The sequence below is a fragment of the Grampus griseus genome, assembly GCF_964374135.1.
Source record: "Grampus griseus genome assembly, chromosome: 9".
NCBI classification, from domain to species: Eukaryota; Metazoa; Chordata; class Mammalia; order Artiodactyla; family Delphinidae; genus Grampus; species Grampus griseus.
The window spans coordinates 70,227,777-70,246,451 of record NC_139003.1 but is presented as its reverse complement, the minus strand read 5'-3'; positions in this window follow the sequence as shown (position 1 = coordinate 70,246,451).

Below are 18,675 nucleotides of genomic sequence, written 5' to 3'. Positions count from 1 at the left end.
ATACATTTTGTATTTCACCCACACTGCTTATGACTACAGATTTTTGCCAAAAATATTACATTTAAGTATAATACCTCAACTTTTTGAAAATCTCTAAACCCCCCATCTTTCCTCCCTACTACCTACCTCCAACCCAAATATATTACTACAGACTTCTAGGCAAAGGACAGGAAATGTTCTCATATTAAAGATTAAGAGGCTGAAGTGAAGGACACTTCCCATCACAGGGGGAAAAAAGGGTTTGTGTTTGGGTGCCGTCTCTTAGTTTAAGAAAATTGAACATTAGAGACTGAAATGAAATGCTGGCTAATGAACATTAAGAAATTAACTCAACCTTTTTGAACTTCAGCTGTAAGACAGGCTTAAATCTTCTATGATCACCATGTATATAAATTAAATAAGACACTGGCTCTAAAGCAGAGTTCTCAGCCTTGGCACTACTGGCAATTTGGGTCCAGATAATTCTTTGCTGTGGGGGCCTATCCTGTGCTTTGTATAGCAGCATCCCTGGCCTCTGCCCACTAGATGCCAGTAGCACTCCTCTCTTCTATTGTGATAACCCATAATGTCTCCAGACATTGCCAAATGTCCCTGGGGGGCGGGCAGGGGGGCAAAGCCTTCCCCTGTGGAGTATCAGCGAATTATCTGGCCCATAATAAATGCTCACTTACTTAATAGCAGCAGTCAACATTATCATTATCCATTAGATTTTGGTTTCCAGATAAAAATTGTGGTATCATTTGCATTTCCAACTTCCCATATATTACCCAGGAAAATGTTCTTTGGTGGCAAAGATGGCAAGCATAGCAAGTTCATGGGAAACATCCACTGGGTTGATCAATACTTGATAGAACACATTCTCAATATGACCCCTATGGTTTTTTCTAAGTTGAAAAGGAATTTGGGGGAAGTTAAAGGGAATGTAAAAACTCCACAGCTTTGACACATGAAGAAAGCTATTGCCACAAAGCACCACTTGCCAGTCCTAGTGTTAATTTGTACAGAGGTGTGACCAAAATACTGACATACTTACTCCCAGTCCAACAGATATTTCACTTCACCATGACAGGTATATGGAGAAATCCAAATCAGACAGTCAGACTTTCCAGTGTCTATTTACTGTCCAAGTACATTTTCCCAGTAAATGCTTCTGGTAAACTAGCTAAACTCCTCAAACTCTCTTCCTGTTTCCTACACTATACTGCCCAGTTCTTCAGAAGACTGACAGTTCTCTAGGGTCTAGAAGACAGAAGACAAATTTAACCAAGGCAAGTTTGGGTAGCAAGAAACCGGTAACTTCAGTCTCTCTACTGTGCCATAACAAACATTTTCGATGGCAAACATCCTCAGCTGAGATAGAACAGACAGTCTTTCATACTTCACTTAACCAATGTACATTGCTTGGTCAGATCAGTTTTGCCTCTAAGACCTACTCAAAGGCTACTGCTTGCTGTATTTTCTAAGAATTTTTAATATTAAAGGCATGTGACACAGTGTCTGTGCCTTCCAAGGAAACGGCATGGAATGGACTTATGCACTCTGATTTCAACTATAACATCTTTTCTATTATCAGGTTGTAACCCACCATTTACTAAAACGTCCATGTTAGGGGTAGAGTGTAATGTTTGTCACCATATCCTTGAATGGGAGAATGTAGGCAAGCAAAAGCTAAGCAGAAAATATTGAATTTTTGCCTGCCCCTAATTATGGTAACTAAGGATAAATTAGTCTTATTCTAGAAGAGCTTTAGATTAAATACTCTGAAAGAAGCCAAGTTCATCTTTGATATCCCTATGCTGATACACCTGCTGTCCTCATGTTGTGCCCCATCCTCAAGCCTAAGCTACTCCACTCAGCATACCATTTTTCAGATGTTTCCAGACTTCCCATACTTACCTACTTTGGCCAGTACCTCTTAGAGCCCAGATGCCTAGCTTCCAAGTTGATCATTAATCTGATAAATTAGTCCATGTCAGTGTGTTAATGACCTTCTCTAACAGAAACATACAAAAATAGACTCTGGACGCCAAGAAAAACAGAACTTGAAGACCAGTAATTTTGACCAAGTTACTTTCCTATTCCTCAGTCTGTACGCTGTGGAATAACAATATCACCTAACTCATAGTCTGCTGTACACAATGTAGTGTCTAAGACAGAGTGAATATCAATAATGGCAGTTATATCATTAAGTTCCTCTATTACACCCTAACTTGAAATAGTTCCAATAATGAAAATTTTCAAGTGAGCTAGAAAAAAACTATACTAAGATTTTGTTAGTAAGAAAAAGGGGTCAAATATAACAAGAGAATTTTTAAAAAGAAACACCCTGCACATGGAGAAAGTGTGAAATGGCCAAAGTGATTGTAACATCCCTTTCCAATGGCTTTCACCCTCTTCTACTCAGATTAAGTCGTTAGGTATCTGTTGTTACCTTTCCCATCAAGGAAACATGAATACTAACACTTTTGCAGCTCTGACTGTCATGTTCAAGTCTCTGAGGGGACAAGAAAAAGTGAGGAGTCACAGAGAAATGTCATTATTTGGTTTATTTGTAAAGTAGGGATAATAATATATTCCTCATAGAATTCTCATGAGAAGTAAATAAAACCATGCATGTTAGGAACTGAGCCCTGGGTCTAGATGGGCAAAATTCTCATAAATGTTGGCTATCATTATTCAGAAGGGTCCGAGATCCTCTCTCCAACAATGAAGCAAATGAGACCCAGAGAGATTAAGTAATGTTGCAAAGGTATGTGATGGAGGAAGAAACAGAACCCAATTTTCTAATGTTTATGATAGTAACATGGGGAGAGGAAGGAAGATATCGAGCTACAGGAGGAAGAGCAAATCCACAGAGGACTACCACTGACTCTCCATCACTGCTCTACTGCTACCTCTCGTTATCAGTTTCCTGGGGCTACGGTAACCGCTATAGACTAAATGGCTGACAACAGCGGATATTTCTTCTCTCACAGTTCTAGACGCTAGACGTCTGAAATCAAGGTGTCAGCAAGGCCATGCTCCCTCTGAGACTCTGGGGAGACTCCCTCCTTGCCTCTCCCTAGCTTCTGCTGGTGGTTGGCAATCCTTAGCACTCCTTGGCTTGCTGCTGCATCACGTCATCACTAGTTCTGTTGTCACAGGTGTTCTCCCTGTGTGTCTCTCTCTTTTCCCCATATAAGGACACTAATCATATTGGATTAAAAGCCCACCCTACTCCAGTATGACCTCATCTTAACTTGATTATACCTACAATGACCCTTTTTCTAAATAAGGTCACTTTCACAGGTACCAGGGGTTAGGACTTGAACATATGTTTTAGGGGAACATAATCCAACTCACAATAGCTCTGTCATTTGTAGACTTTTTTTTTTTTTTTTGGTCAGACCTAAAGCTACAATTGTAAAATTTACTGAAATGATATTTATGCTAATGGGCCAATTCAGAATTACTGTAACAAAAAGGCAACTATGTCTACTTAACCATGTTTACTTCCCAAGCTCATTAGTGGTTCCATGTGGTGAGAAAAATTTCCCACTCACTGTATCAAATTTAGCACATTTATTTAGTCTGAGTCAATGCCTGAAATATCCTTGCATACATTTAAGCCAATTTTCCCCAAGGTCATGCAGCAAGATATAAGTCACAGATCTTTCTCCTGTAAGTCAATTCCTATAAAATATAGCACTGAATTTGGCTGAAAGGGAGTTCGGTGATGAAATGTGCCTGGAATAATACAGAGTTGAGTTTTTTCATCTACCAATTTTTTATTATATTTTATTTTACATATATTTGAATCAAAATCAAAGCACCACTTTGATACAGAATGAACTATAATATAATATGAATGTTTCTGTAATGAAGTAGATTATTTTTTAAGACTGAATAGCATCACATTTTCTTTCCAATCACAATCCACAGTGTAAGAAAGTGCATATTACTTTCTATTAATATCCTTTAAGCAAAATGATATTTGAAGAATAAAAATGACTGCTTTTCCCTTATCATAAAACATCAGCAAGTTACATAAATCGTAACTTTTCCTGTAGGCATAATCTTTCATCATTGCTGAATTTTTGTGTCAAATTTTCTCAGCCTGGAATCTTCCTAATATAAGTTTAGTTAATTTTGATTTTTAAAATTTACTCAGTCATCTAAAAATGAACTAATCTAAGCTCTGGTCATATGTGCAAGACACAAAGCAATCCATATCAAATGTTCATTAACATACACCAGAAAAATAGCTACCAAATTTGATCTGGCAGAAGAAAGTTGTCTCCCAGCATGAAACCATTGAGAAACACCAGAAGGCTTTTCTGGAATTTTACAATGTGGATGAAATTTTCTTTTTAGAAATAAACATTACAGTTTATAGAAAACTATAGAGATACAAGTCAAACACGTGACTTACTACATACAAGCAGTGTAGTGAAGAGCTTAGGGTTCACGTGGAGTCAGGTCAGACTGCCAGGGTTGGAACCCATGCCTTGGAAGCTGTGAAAAACTGAGACAGTTAGTGAATCGCTCAGTGTTCTCAACTGTAAAACAGGTGTGATGATACTAGTGCCAACGTCTAGGATTTTAATGAATAATAGGTGAAATGACTATAAAATCTTTAGCATAGAGCCTACTTATTATTATTAAGAGCACAGATCCATACCTGGCAGGTATGGAAAACTGCCTGGTTTTAAATCACAGCTGCTGTGAATTACTGGCATTGAACCCTTGGGCAAGTAACCTAACCTCTATGAACATCAGATCCTTCAAAAGGAGAAAATAATAGTAAGGACGTACTTCAAGGATATAAAACAATACGCATGAATCTCTTAGTCCATTACTGGAATACAATAAGATCTCAGAAAAAATATATATCTCATTATATCTTCATGGTGGAATTCAACTTTGTAAATAATTTAATAATTGGCTTTTCATTTATGTGCAAGGCAAATTTTTTGTCATTTAAAAATTATTCTCAAAAATCCAAAACAAAGAATTATTCTACACCTAGAGGGTCAGAAATATTTTATTTTTGCAGTTGTGAATAGTGCCAGACTGATCTAGACATGGGTTTTAGAAGTATATTCACTTCAGAACCATTCTCAGTGCTCCCAAGTCTACAAATAAACAGTTTACTTAAACTTCATTCTTTTCTAATATTTTTAGCTGCAAAGAAAGAAACTAACACTTCAAACAGGAAGTCTTGATGTACAGTCCCACACCAACCAGAAAATAACCCGGTAACGTATGCAGCTCTACTTGTTTAAATCATTCAGATGCAAAAAGTATTATCAGGCAGATTCTCAGATTATTTTTTTCCTACTGATCTTTTTTTTTCACAGGAGCCTTCACAGCAGCCATGCTTGGTACTGAGATGCTGTTAACATTGGTACCCTTTCAATTCCAGGGCTGTATCTTATTTCCTGGACTGCTCTATCCAGACTGACACTGAAGAATGGATCCTCTCCTCCAGAACGGAGTATCTCATAACTTACCAAACTTTACCAAAGTAAAGCCTAGATGGAGGCCAACAACACTTCTCCCAAGCCTGCAGGGAAGGAGACTAAAAAGGCTGCTTTCCAGGTGAGACAGCCTTAAATTGATAAGTAAAAGAAATGCAACAGTTGGCTCTAGACAGGACTTGAGATCCTCCCCTTTGGCAAACGCTGTCAATGAGCCAACCAAAGCCATTCTCTGCTAACTTCTCCTTTGCTGTCTCCCACTACAGATGTTGGAAAGCTAAATAAATATTCACTTTCCAGACTCTCCTGTGCCTAGGGGTGGCCAATAAGGTCTAAGTAGAACTTTAAAGGAAGTGTCTCTGAAGCTTTTGCTTTTGTGATTTAACAGAACACACTCATTGCCTGATGCTGTCCCTTCCCTGTCCCCCACCCCTTTTTCCACCTTGAACATGAACATGATACTTAGGCCAGCAGTAGCACCTTGCAACCATGAAGCTATCAACACACACAAAACCGGCTGTCTGAGCAGGGCTACAACAGTGTTCTAACCCTAACAACACGAACACAGAGTAAGGCATTATGCTTCCAGAAGTCAAGGCTAAGGCCTTGAAATCCTCAACCAGATGGATGAGGTGCTTTTAAACTGCAAGGGCAGTAAGCACAGTTGTTAGGCTCAAAAATGACAGCTATAATGGCAACTGAGAGCCAGGTGCATGCAATACGCAATACTAATACCCTTATTTAGCATAATCAGTACCAGTACTTCTGAATATTTAGGATAATTAATTTAATATATTTTGAGAAAACAGATATGAAAAGACTTGAGTTGTTAAAGTACTATGAAATATAAAATAGTTCTTTATTTTATTGTATTTCAATTGAGAGAAAAGTAAGGACCGTAAATTTTTTTTTTTTTTCCGGTACGTGGGCCTCTCACTGTCGTGGCCTCTCCCGTTGCGGAGCACAGGCTCCGGCCGCGCAGGCTCAGCGGCCATGGCTCACGGGCCCAGCCGCTCCGCGGCATGTGGGATCTTCCCGGACCAGGGCACGAACCTGTGTCCCCTGCTTCGGCAGACGGACTCTCAACCACTGCACCAGGGAAGCCCAGGACCGTAAACTTTAATGGTGGAAAACTAATAAAACTGAGGCAGTGTAAGCAAAATGTTATGCATTTCTTTGATTGAGGCATATGTATAAATGAGTGTGTTAAAAGAAAGAATCCAAGTGAAAAAGTCATAAATTATAATGCTGAAAAAAGTCATGTTCCAAAATAAGTCTTGTTTTCTTCAGCAGTCTGGGTAACATTTTACCTTGTGTTCAAACTATCCATGCATGCAATGAATGCAGTTCAGTCAACCTCAAATGATTCCCCATTTCTGATCATCTTGTAGAAACTCAACCCGTGTCCATGGAAATGTAGGACTACATTGCAGGGCTCAGTAAAACAAATAATATTTGGCATTTAAATACATGAGGTGCCTTTAAATTGTCTCTCACTTTTATTTAAATCTTTCCACCTGGAAAAACAGACTGAAAATGCAACACAATATTTCAGAGATTAAATCAGTATAAAAACTTGCCCTGGTCAATCATAGTATTCACCTCTTATTCTATAATTTATTCAGAAATTAACAAATACCTTTCTGAGTTTCTTTTCTTGAGCTCATCCTGCCCACTTCTTAAATTACACTTCACTGATGTAAATGACTTTAATGTCCGTGTACTTGAATTTACCACATCTTCTGCAATCATTCCTCATCCTTACAGGAATAGGCATCCTCCTTGTGCTCAAGGTTAATTTTCCCACAATGGTCTGCATCTTATTTCCTACCATTTCTTTGTCACCTTCTTCCAACATTTACTTTTTTTTTAAATAGATCTTTATTGGAGTATAATTGCTTCACAATACCATGTTAGTTTCTATTGTACACTGAAGTGAATCAGCCATATGCATACCTATGTCCCCATATCCCCTCCCTCCTAAGCCTCCCTCCCACCCTCCCTATCCCACCCCTCTAGGTCACTGCAAAGCACAGAGCTGATCTCCCTGTGCTATACAGCTGCTTCCCACTACATATCTATTTTACATTTGGTAGTGTCAATGCTACTCTCACTTTGTCCCAGCTTCCCCCTCCCACCCCGTGTCCTCAAGTCCATTCTCTGTGTCTACATCTTTATTCCTGCCATGCAACCAGGTTCATCAGTACCATTTTTCTTTTTTTAGATTCCATATATATGCGTTAGCATAGAGTATTTGTTTGGCTCTTTCTGACTTACTTCACACTGTATGACAGACACCTCACTACAAATAACTCAATTTCATTTCTTTTTATGGCTGAGTAATATTCCATTGTATATATGTGCCACATCTTCTTTATCCATTCATCTGTCGATGGACATCTAGGTTGGTTCCATGTCCTGGCTATTGTAAATAGTGCTGCAGTGAACATTGTGGTACATGTCTCTTTTTGAGTTATGGTTTTCTCAAGGTATATGCCCAGGAGTGGGATTGCTGGGCCATATGGTAGTTCTATTTTTAGTTTTTTAAGGAACCTCCATACTCTTTTCCATAGTGGTTGTATCAATTTACATTCCCACCAACAGTGCAGGAGGGTTCCCTTTCCACCACACCCTTTCCAGCATTTATTGTTTCTAGATTTTTTGATAGTGGCCATTCTGACCAACAGGAGGTGATACCTCATTGTAGTTTTGATGTGCATTTCTCTAATAATTAGTGATGTTGAGCATCTTTTCATGCGCCTCTTGGCCATCTGTATGTCGTCCTTGGTGAAATGTCTATTTAGGTCTTCTGTCCATTTTTTAATCAGATTGTTTGTTTTTTTGATGTTGAGCTTCATGAGTTGTTTGTAGATTTTAGAGATTAATCCTTTGTCTGTTGTTTCATTTGCCAACATTTACTTTTATCTTGTTCTGCACCATCAATCTCTTCCTCTCTACTGGCTCCTCTCTTTAGGGCTATAAATCCATTCAAGTAAAGACACAAACAAAATGAAACAAAAGAAGTCCACAAGCCTGAAAATGTCTTCTGGCTACTTATAACCTAGTACTGAGGGAATATCCCTTCTCAGCCAAGCTTTTTGAAGAGTAGATTCCACCTGATTCCACACATCCTATGTATACAGCCATTGTGTGCCAGTAAATGTTTATCAATCAGCTCTCATAACATAAATACGTGTGTATGTATGTATGTACCTATATACATTTATGTTTATTATAAATTTTAGCAATATAAAGCACACAATTTACACATAATAATAAAATATACAATATTCTTTACTGTAAATTCCATATAGCCAACTGTTTCTTATAAAATGCTTTCATTGATATGTACCAAATCTGGTACATTCTGACATGAATGTTAGTTGATATTTTCTTTTGTATTAATAAGTAAGAGAAAAGTGAAACAATGAATATGTATGTCAAAACTTCTCTTGCTCATCCATAATGGGAGCAACTTCTTTGCTGAACTGGATAATGGCTTATGTATTTGGAGAATATCTGGAATACCATTTCCTCAATTTTCTGTGCCATTTACAATGTAATTGCTACATCTTCAACATACTTTTGAGTTTAGTCTGCATTAGCAATATCTCTATCACTTCAAATCTAGAAAATCAACAAAACAAAATCTCTGATTTGTAACATTTTCCAATTTCTATGGTGTAAATACTCTCACTAGGGCTAATTTCAAGATACTAAAGTAAATCAACAAACTTCAGAAGAGATATGCACTGGCACACCATTATATATAGCATATCCACCATTCAGATAAAATAGACCTAAGTAAACTTAGGAGCATAGATAATAGGAAAATGTAGTAAAATAATTAAGGAGTATGAGTTTTGAATATTTGTTACATTTATTTTTAATATAATTTATTTAATTGTAAGCATACATAATTTAATTTTAAATAATGCCTATGTTTAACAACCAGCTTGTACAAGTCCTGAAAAGTTAACTATCTGGCTCTCACAAACCAGTGTAAGCCACCAGCTCCAGCACACTGCTGCATGAAAACATGGCTTGTGCACCTTCTACTCTACTGTACCTGCTCTTGCTACAGCCAACATGGACTTGCAGTTCCAAAGCCAGGGAACCTTTGCATACCTATCTTATTTGACCTCTCTGCCACAGTCCCAACCCTTTCCCAGCCTTTCAACTACTCTGCTATCCTTTCCAGATTTTAGCACTTTAGTCATCCACCATCCCCCTTAAATGTTCATGCTATTCTAACCTCAGTCCCCTCTCCTGCTCATATTGCAAACCTAGTCTAGGCAATCGAATGGCTTTAGTTACCAACTATTCACCAATGACCCCCAAATCTCTATCATAGACTGGACTGTTCTGCTAATAAGCTCCAGAATGGACTCCACACTGCCTTATGAGTTAGGGCCCCTTCTTATTTGCTTACAAATTAAGTAATTAGTTGAGTAATTATTTGTTTATGTCTGTCTCTCTCACTAGGCTGTGAGCTTCACAGGCACATGGAACATTGTGCCTTTTTTTCTTGCCGTATCCTCAGAGTCTACCACATTATCTAGCATAGAGTAATTACTCCAGGAATCAATAAAGGCACAAATAAATAACCAATAAGCATTTCAAATGCAACAAGCATAGAATAGAACTCAGTAAGCGTCCCCCAACATGCATTTCTCTCCTGAATGCCAATCACACTGAATGATGCCAATATCCAACCCTGCCCCCTCTGAGAGAATCCCAGATTTCCTCTTCCCCTTATTCTTCTTATCCAGTCATTCATGACAGTCTACCTCCTCATCTCCTAAATATCTTTCAAAGCTGTTCCTTTTTCCCCATCATCACTTCTGCTACCTTAGTTTAGACTCATTCTTGCCTGGACCACTGCAATGGCCTCCGAGGCTCCTTGCTCCTGTCTCTCTCATTCCAACTCAACTGCACAGTGCTACCGAAACAATCTTTTTAAAATTATGACTATGGCCATCTCTAATAGTCTACCAGTTGTGCTCCACCAGCTAGGGGATGAACTCCAAACTCCATCCCCCAGAACTTACAAGGCCTTCACAGTCAGAACTCCATCTGGCTTCATCACCTTCCACTTTCCTTTGAGAAGCCTACATTCCACTTGCACTCACGTGGCTGCAGTTCCCCACCCTTTTCCCATCTCTGGTCCTGTGTACATTTACTACTCTCAGCCTGGAATATCCTCTCTCTATTGTTCACATGGTAGTCAAGGGTTATCGTAAGTATCCTTGATGTTATGAAGCATTTTTTGACCTCCAAGGCAAACCCCTCCTCCATACTTTCATAACACTTGGATCCCTCTATGACTGTATTTAACCTCTTCCATAATGGTTCATTTTGAACATTTATTTTCCCGCACTAGACTATGAATGTCTGCCCAAAATCAACTATATCTACCACAGGGACAAGCACATAGCAGGAACTCAGCACTCCTTACATGACTATAAAATGACAAACCTTTCATTCTGCAGAGAAAATACACATCCAAGTAGCTGCTGTCCCTTTTAAAACCATCCACCTTGAAAGTTATCTGCTTAGTTTAATGATGGTGGAATTACTCCAAGTATTTTTGGAAGGCAACTTCCAGAACTCTCTGGGGAACGTTCTTTAAATTATCTCAAGTTGGGCCAAAAAAACATCATTCTCAACATATCTGAGGCCTAGGAGGAAACATAGCGCAAGTGATACAGTTCTGTGTAGAAAAGGAGGAATGAAATACGTGAAAGATCATGTAATGATTGTTGTGGGGTAACTAATAAACTGGCTCAGAGTCATACAGAATCTCAAAACATATTTTATTATTTATCATTTATTATAGATTCACAATATTAATGGGGATCTATAAGTACCAGTAATTTGCTTGATCTACCTCATGAAGCTCTTCAAATTAACATTTCCCAGAGAATATACAATGTGAATATGGGGGAGGGCACTGATCAAAGAAATTTAGTACATAGTATTAAACAAAGTCGAAAAGGTTTATTTACTCCCAGACTTTTCAGAGCTATTAATATCTTAATGTGACTCTCCATGAAGTCCATCTATGATCCACAGGATATCTCAAGTTCTTTTAACTTCGTAATCCTTTTTTCTTCCACATGCTGTAGGATTAATGTTCCATATACTTTGGGAAACCTTGCATTGCATGAGACTAGATGCAGCTTCAGGAAATAAGACTTGTAATCTGAAACTACAGTGATACCAAAAGCTACAGAGGAGGTTACTGAGATTTACTCTATTCTAACTGCCTTACATAATGTGCCTCATTGACCCTTACAACATATTCTCACAACAATCCTATAGTATAAGTAGTACTGGGATCCCCAATGTAAAGTTAAGGAAAGAAAGGCTACAAAAACTTAAGTAACAGTCAAACACTATGTAGCTAGTTAGCAATAAAGACAGAATGTCACCCTGTCCTGACCGACCCATGGGCCCAAAAGTTTAAACAGGGCACTGAGTGGGTTCTCACCTTCACTGCCTCTTGAACTTAATCTCTCCTGAATATTGCTCCTTTATAAATTCCCTATTTCCACATGGCTCTTTCCTACCTACTACGTTAAGGTTCATTTTATCCACTTTCCCTGGGATGCCTTCACTGCCAACTGGCTAAAAATAGCCATTCCCATGGTACCTTATTCCTTCATGGAACTTGTAAATTTACTATCTTATACAAACTGCACAGGGAGGCCAGTTTCACACAGCCTTATGAAAAAAAGCTTTTGACTGGCTAACAGATCCCTAATAAGAGAGAAGTTTACGGCCTAACCACATGTCTACTGCTTTCTCAGGGTAAATGCCATAATAATAAATATGAAATACTGCTTTAAACATTTCAAAGCACTTTCAGGAATATCATATCATTTATGTCTGAACTTTGAAAGGAAGAAAATAAGTTACCTTTATAAAGTAGCTGAGCTTTAAAAAGCTAAGCACCTCAACAAGTAAATCAGCCAATCCCATAACCTAGCACAGTACTTAGCACATAATCTAATGGTTGAGTAAACACTTGCATTAGGCTAACTTAAGTTCTGATTTTTTCATACTTGAGCACTCCTCTCACAGTGGTGCACCGTCTCCATATATAGCGGATTCTGCCGATGCTCACCCAAGTCCCCTGGCCATTACTACTCAACTGTATGCCCACAGACTTCCAACTGCCAACACTTCTATTTTGTTGCCGGGGGGTTTTCACTGGACTTGCACAGCAGGCTGAAAGCAGCCCTCCACTAAGGAGTCCTATGGAGTAATCCCCAGCTCCCTTGCCTTTTTTTTTTTTTTTTTTTTTTTTTGCGGTACGCGGGCCTCTCACTGTTATGGCCTCTCCCGTTGCGGAGCACAGGCTCCGGACACGCAGGCTCAGCAGCCATGGCTCACGGGCCTAGCCGCTGTGCGGCATGCGGGATCTTCCCAGACCGGGGCACGAACCCGTGTCCCCTGCATCAGCAGGCGGACTCTCAACTACTGCGCCACCAGGGAAGCCCCTCCCTTGCTTTTTAGATAGATAATTCTCAGGGGGACCTTCCACTGTTTCCCCAGAAGAATTAAGCTTTAGTTACCCAAAATTGTAGCCAGCTTAACACACACCCTCTACCGCCTTCCCTACTCCTACTCATGTGTTCTCTGCCTCCTCAATAAGCTACCCGCTCTCAAACCTTTGTCTCAGGGTCTGAGAAATGAGACACTACAGGACAGGAAATAATTTTCAGTTTTAAAAACCAAAGGTAAAAAAGTAAGGGATCATTTCTAAATAATTAAGTATAATCACATATTTTCAAAAAGAAAACATTAACCAGCCACTATTTGGTACTGCATGGTGAAAAAAATCCAAACTGGGAGTTAATGTTACATGAATTTTAACTTATGAAATTTCTGACATGAGAAGGAAAAGTACAGAAAACACTTTAAAAAACTGTTGGGGAAAGCACCATTTTAATAACCCCTTTAGGCCTTAAATCTAACACCTTCCTTAGGTGCACAGGTTGAGAAAAGTGAAAATTCTCACATTTTTTTACTCTATTCTTTTGAAATAGCTTGTTAAAGGGTGTGCGTGTGTACTTGTGTGTATGTGGAGAGAGAGAGAGAGAGAAAAGGAGGGAGAGAGGCAGGGAGGAAGGGAGGGAGGATATTTGTGGAGGGGAGAGAGAAAGAAGGAAAGATCATGTTATGTTTTAATGGAGGCATCTTTAAACATTCCTCAGATCTCTGATCGTCAATAAAGCAAAAACAAGCTGTCGCTCCCATTTGATATCACTGAGCATGTCTATTCATTTATTCAAATTTTGCCAATACTTTCTATGGAGAATTACTAGGATTCACTTGTATAGCTAGAAAAATAAGAGAGACAGAGCTATGCCCAAGGAGTCGCCTTGGGAGATGGGGAGACAGAAAACTAAACAGTTACTATTCAGGGTGACAAGGACTATCCAGGGTGCTTGGGGGTCACAAAGGAGATGCTCCTAAGCCTACACAGGGTGGGTTCGGGAGGCAGCAAAACTGGATTAAGACTCCGACATGATGTTTGCTTTAAAATATGGTTCCCCATACCCAGTCCGTATATTTTATTTAAAATTGAAAATTAAAAACTATAAAACATGAACACTTACATGCACACTGAAATTTAAGAGAGCTTCTTTCTAGATTTCCTGACCGCAAAATTTGGATCAACTCATCCAAGTTAATCTCTTTTCATTTTCTAGGGTGCTCCTGCCTGGCTCTGGAGACTCTACCTAATCCCCCTCGTAAGTTATCCAGCACGGGTGTGTAAGAAGAAATTCCAGAGGAGGTGAGATCTGAACTAAAACTTGAAGGAAAATTAGGAATTCTCTAGATGGGCAGAGAGAGGGAAGGGTAGGTAGGAGTCTTCTGGCAGAATTGTGTAAATGGGTAACACTGAGCTATAGCATAGACCTCTTAGAGCAGTTAGGAGATTAGTACACTAGCACAAGGGGAGAGGGACAGGTGAGAGATGTGGGAAGACTAAAGTACCAGGAAATGAGACTGGAGAGACTAGCAAAAGTTAGATCTGTTAAGTTCTCTGTTATTTTTTTTTTTTGAGATATAATTCACATAGCATAAAATTCACCCTTTATACTTTATAACTCTGATTTTTTAGTATATTCAGAGCTTGCAACCATCAGCCCTATCTAATTCCAGAACATTTTTATCACCCTGAAAAAGAAACCCATATCCAATAGCAGTCACATCCCATTTCCCCTTCTGCCAGCCCCTGGCAACCACTACTCTTATTTTAATCACTGGATATTTCATATAAATTGAATTATACAATATATGACCTTAAAAAGGGCCTTACAAGTCTGACTTCTTTCACTTGGCATAATGTTTTCAAGGTTCATCGTAACGTAGCATGAAACAATACTTCATTCTTTTCCTTATGGACCACTGTGTGAATCTCTCACATTTATCTGTTCATCAGTTAGTAGACATTTGGGTTGTTTCCACTTCTTGGCTATTATAAATAGTTATCAACATTCATGTACACACTTTTGTCTAGAAATATGTTTTCAATTCCCTTGGGCATATAACTCGTGGTGAAATTACTGATTAATATGGTAACTTTACGTTTAACTTTTTGAGGAATTGCTAGACTGTCTTCCAAAGTGGCTGTACCATTTTACAGCCACATCAATTCTAAGGAGTCTGAAGCCATCTAGAAGGCAGGTGAGCCACTCAAAGTCTTAAGGCTGCATAGAGTCATATTAAATTTTAATTTTTAAAAGGTCACTCTAGAATCAGTGTGGAGGATGATTAGACGATTTCCATAAGAAAGAGGCAGAGAAGTCTGTTAGGATTCTACTATGAGTAAGCCATGTGAAAGAACAAAACAGTCTAATTAGGAAAGAAGTAGTAGGGTTGAAGAGGAGGAACTGGAATTAAAAAGGAAGGGGAGGGACTTCCCTAGTGGTGCAGTGGTTAAGAATCTGCCTGCCAATGCAGGGGACACGGGTTCGATACCTGGTCCAGGAAGATCCCACATGCCACCGAGCAACTAAGCCTGTGTGCCACAACTACTGAGCCTGCACTGTAGAGCCCATGAGCCACAACTACTGAAGCCCACACACCCTAGAGCCCATGTGCAGCAACTACTGAGCCGACATGCTGCAACTACTGAAGCCCGTGCACCTAGAGCCTGCGCTCCACAACAAGAGAAGCCACCACGATGAGAAGCCCGCACACCACAACGAAGAGTAGCCCCCGCTCACCACAACTAGAGAAAGCCCGTGCGCAGCCACAAAGACCCCATGCAGCCAAAAATAAATAAGTTTCTAAAAAATAAAAGGAAGGGGAAGGAAAGTGAAATCACTTCTAGAAAAGATTGATTTAAAACTTAAATTACCCAGGAAGATAAGTATCATAAACTTAAATGCCTAAAAGATCAGACAAGTAATGGAAATAAATAAAACATACAAGATGTAAGCAATAGGGAGTGGTGGAGACTATAACAAAGAAGAAAGAATACATCCAATCTAAAGGAAGCAGCTATAACTCAGTTCTAACCACTTAATGTTATGGAGAATGTAGGTGCAATGTTGTTAGAAATTCTCCTTGGTCAAAAGAAGCCAAAATCTGGATTTCATGTTAAATATCCTGATCTTTAAATACTGCCAGTAGATACAATATTTCTTTAAATTCTGTGCGATATCAACAAAACATGCCTATGAGCTGCCAATCTGTGACCTCCCTAACACAGAGTAAAAGGAACAGTGGGCCAAGACTCAGAGTATGCCCACAAGGAAGGTGTGGATTAAAGAAGATTCCATAAAGAAGACCAAGGAGAGAGCAGAAACAGAGGAGGAAACTGTAATGGTGTGACATCCCAGAGGCTCAGGGATGATAAAGACCAAGAAGGGGACCAGGAAATGGTGTAAAACAGCACAGGGAGCCATTCACACTGGGGAGTGAAAAATGGACTTTGGGATTTGACAACTATGAAATACGGGAAAATGGAAAAAATATTTGGTGACTGTGAGCAAAGTAGAAAGTTAAAAAATTAAGCTTTCTCTCTCTTCCTAAACATTGTTTTCTTCAACAGTCAACATAAAGATTATGTGCCTCAAATCTTTATGGTTCTCAGAGAAGAGCCAGATGGGTTTAATTGTATTGTCCTCTCCAGCTGATAAACATTGAAATAAGCCAATTTTTTTTTGAAATGAGGTCCTTTGAAGAAGTTTAGATCTCTATGATATAAGACCACTTGGTCCCTTCAAGCTTACAGCTTAACAAAGGAATTACTTACAAGTCTTATAAACAAAAAAAATTGTGGGGACAATGTATATAACTTTGCTGGTATGTGACAAAGACCCAAAATAACAGTGGCTTAGACAGCCTAGAAGTTTCTTCCTCACTCATATGAAACTCCAAGCTGTTATGGCAGCTCTGCTTGGAGAAGTCATCATCACTGTCCCAGGCCTTTTGGGGTCTAAGGAAGTACACCTCCATATCCACATCCCAGCAAGTGAGAAGGGGAAGGAGGCAGCACCCTCAGCCTTTAAAGGGCATCAGGAAGTCACACAAGTCACTTCTGCGTACATCGTAATGACCAGAACTACATGCCACATGGAATAATCCTTATCCACAAGGGAGGCTGAAAAGTGTCATCTTTATTCTGTTGGGGTCTGTCCCCAGTGAAAATTCAGGGGCTCTACATCTGAGGATGATGGAGAAAGGGGACACTGTGAGACAACTAGGGATCTCCACCACAGAGTGGTATTCAATTTTTTAAAGATTCTGTTCTTAAAGTTCTATAAATAATTTATATTTTGGTTCAGTTTTACAAGGGAATATAAATCTGGCCTAACCTTTATGCTTAAATATTGGAAACACAGCAATGTAACATTGCCACAATTTTGGCTTCATCGTGCTGGTATTTATGACAGTGCTGGAGAAAGTTAAAGTTAATTTTAATCTGTTCTTACAAAATTATTTTCCTAAGAATTCTAAAGCAATTCTAGTCTTCTTGCCATGCTTAACAACTAGCTTTCAAAAGACTGCATTAAAAACTCAAATTATAAAATAAAAAAAATCATTGACATATTCCTACAGCATATGGAACTATACTACCTCAAAGATTCTTTTAAATTAACACAGTCAATTGTGCCCTTACTGCCAGAAAACTCTTGAAGTAACAAGTATGCACTATAGCAAGATATGCTCCTGAATTTTGACACTTTATTCTCATATTAGTTCACAGTACTATATTTTATCAAATACTAGAAAAAACTAAAAATAAAATAGTTCACCAGCACATGGTTCACTTGTGTTTCATATGTGAACATCCTAAAAGCTTACCCATGAACTATTGAATCTCGTAAATAAATACGAAGAGGAACTCCATAAGAAGTGATATAATTTATAAGACAGTAATTTATTGACTGTTTTATGATGATTCAGATCTACAAATTCAAGAGTATATTATTTAAAAGCTTCTTGGCCTCAATCTTTCTTAAAAAAACAAAACATGGTACTTCCCTACAGTAGCATTTTTATCCACTTAAAAGCATGTAAATTATTATGTTTAACAAATTTAAGATCTTAATTTTTGACTGGGTTGCCTTAAGAATGGTTTTGAATGGCTAGGGCAATGATTAACATTATCAAGCATAATGTAGGACATAACTATTAAAATAATTTTTGAAAATATGTTTATAATACAAAGTATTCATTATAGAAAGATTGGAATCTACTGAAAAGTAGAAAGAATATCACAATAAACTGCATTAAATTGAGTATTAAATATGTATAGTATGCCCAAAATTGTCTTTTTATTTATTTATTCATTCATTCATTTATTTATCTTGCTGCATTGGGCCTTAGTGTTGCAGCACACGGGATCTTCGTTGTGGCACATGGGCTTCTCACTAGTTGTGGCACACAGGCTCCAGAGCGTGCGGGCTCAGTAGTTGCGGCATGTGGGCTCTCTAATTGTGGTGCATGGGCTCTAGAGTGTGCAGGCTAGCTTCCCCACGGCATGTGGGATCTTAGTTCCCTGACCAGGGATCGAATCTGCATCCTCTACATTGGAAGGTGGATTCTTAACCACTGGACCATCAGGGAAGTCCCCAAAATTATCTTGACCGATAAGATGTTACATGAAAGAGAAAATGAATGGAGGATACCCACTTCAAATCAAGAGAGTAACAGAGATGGGAATTGCCCTCCTGCCGGAAAAAATCAA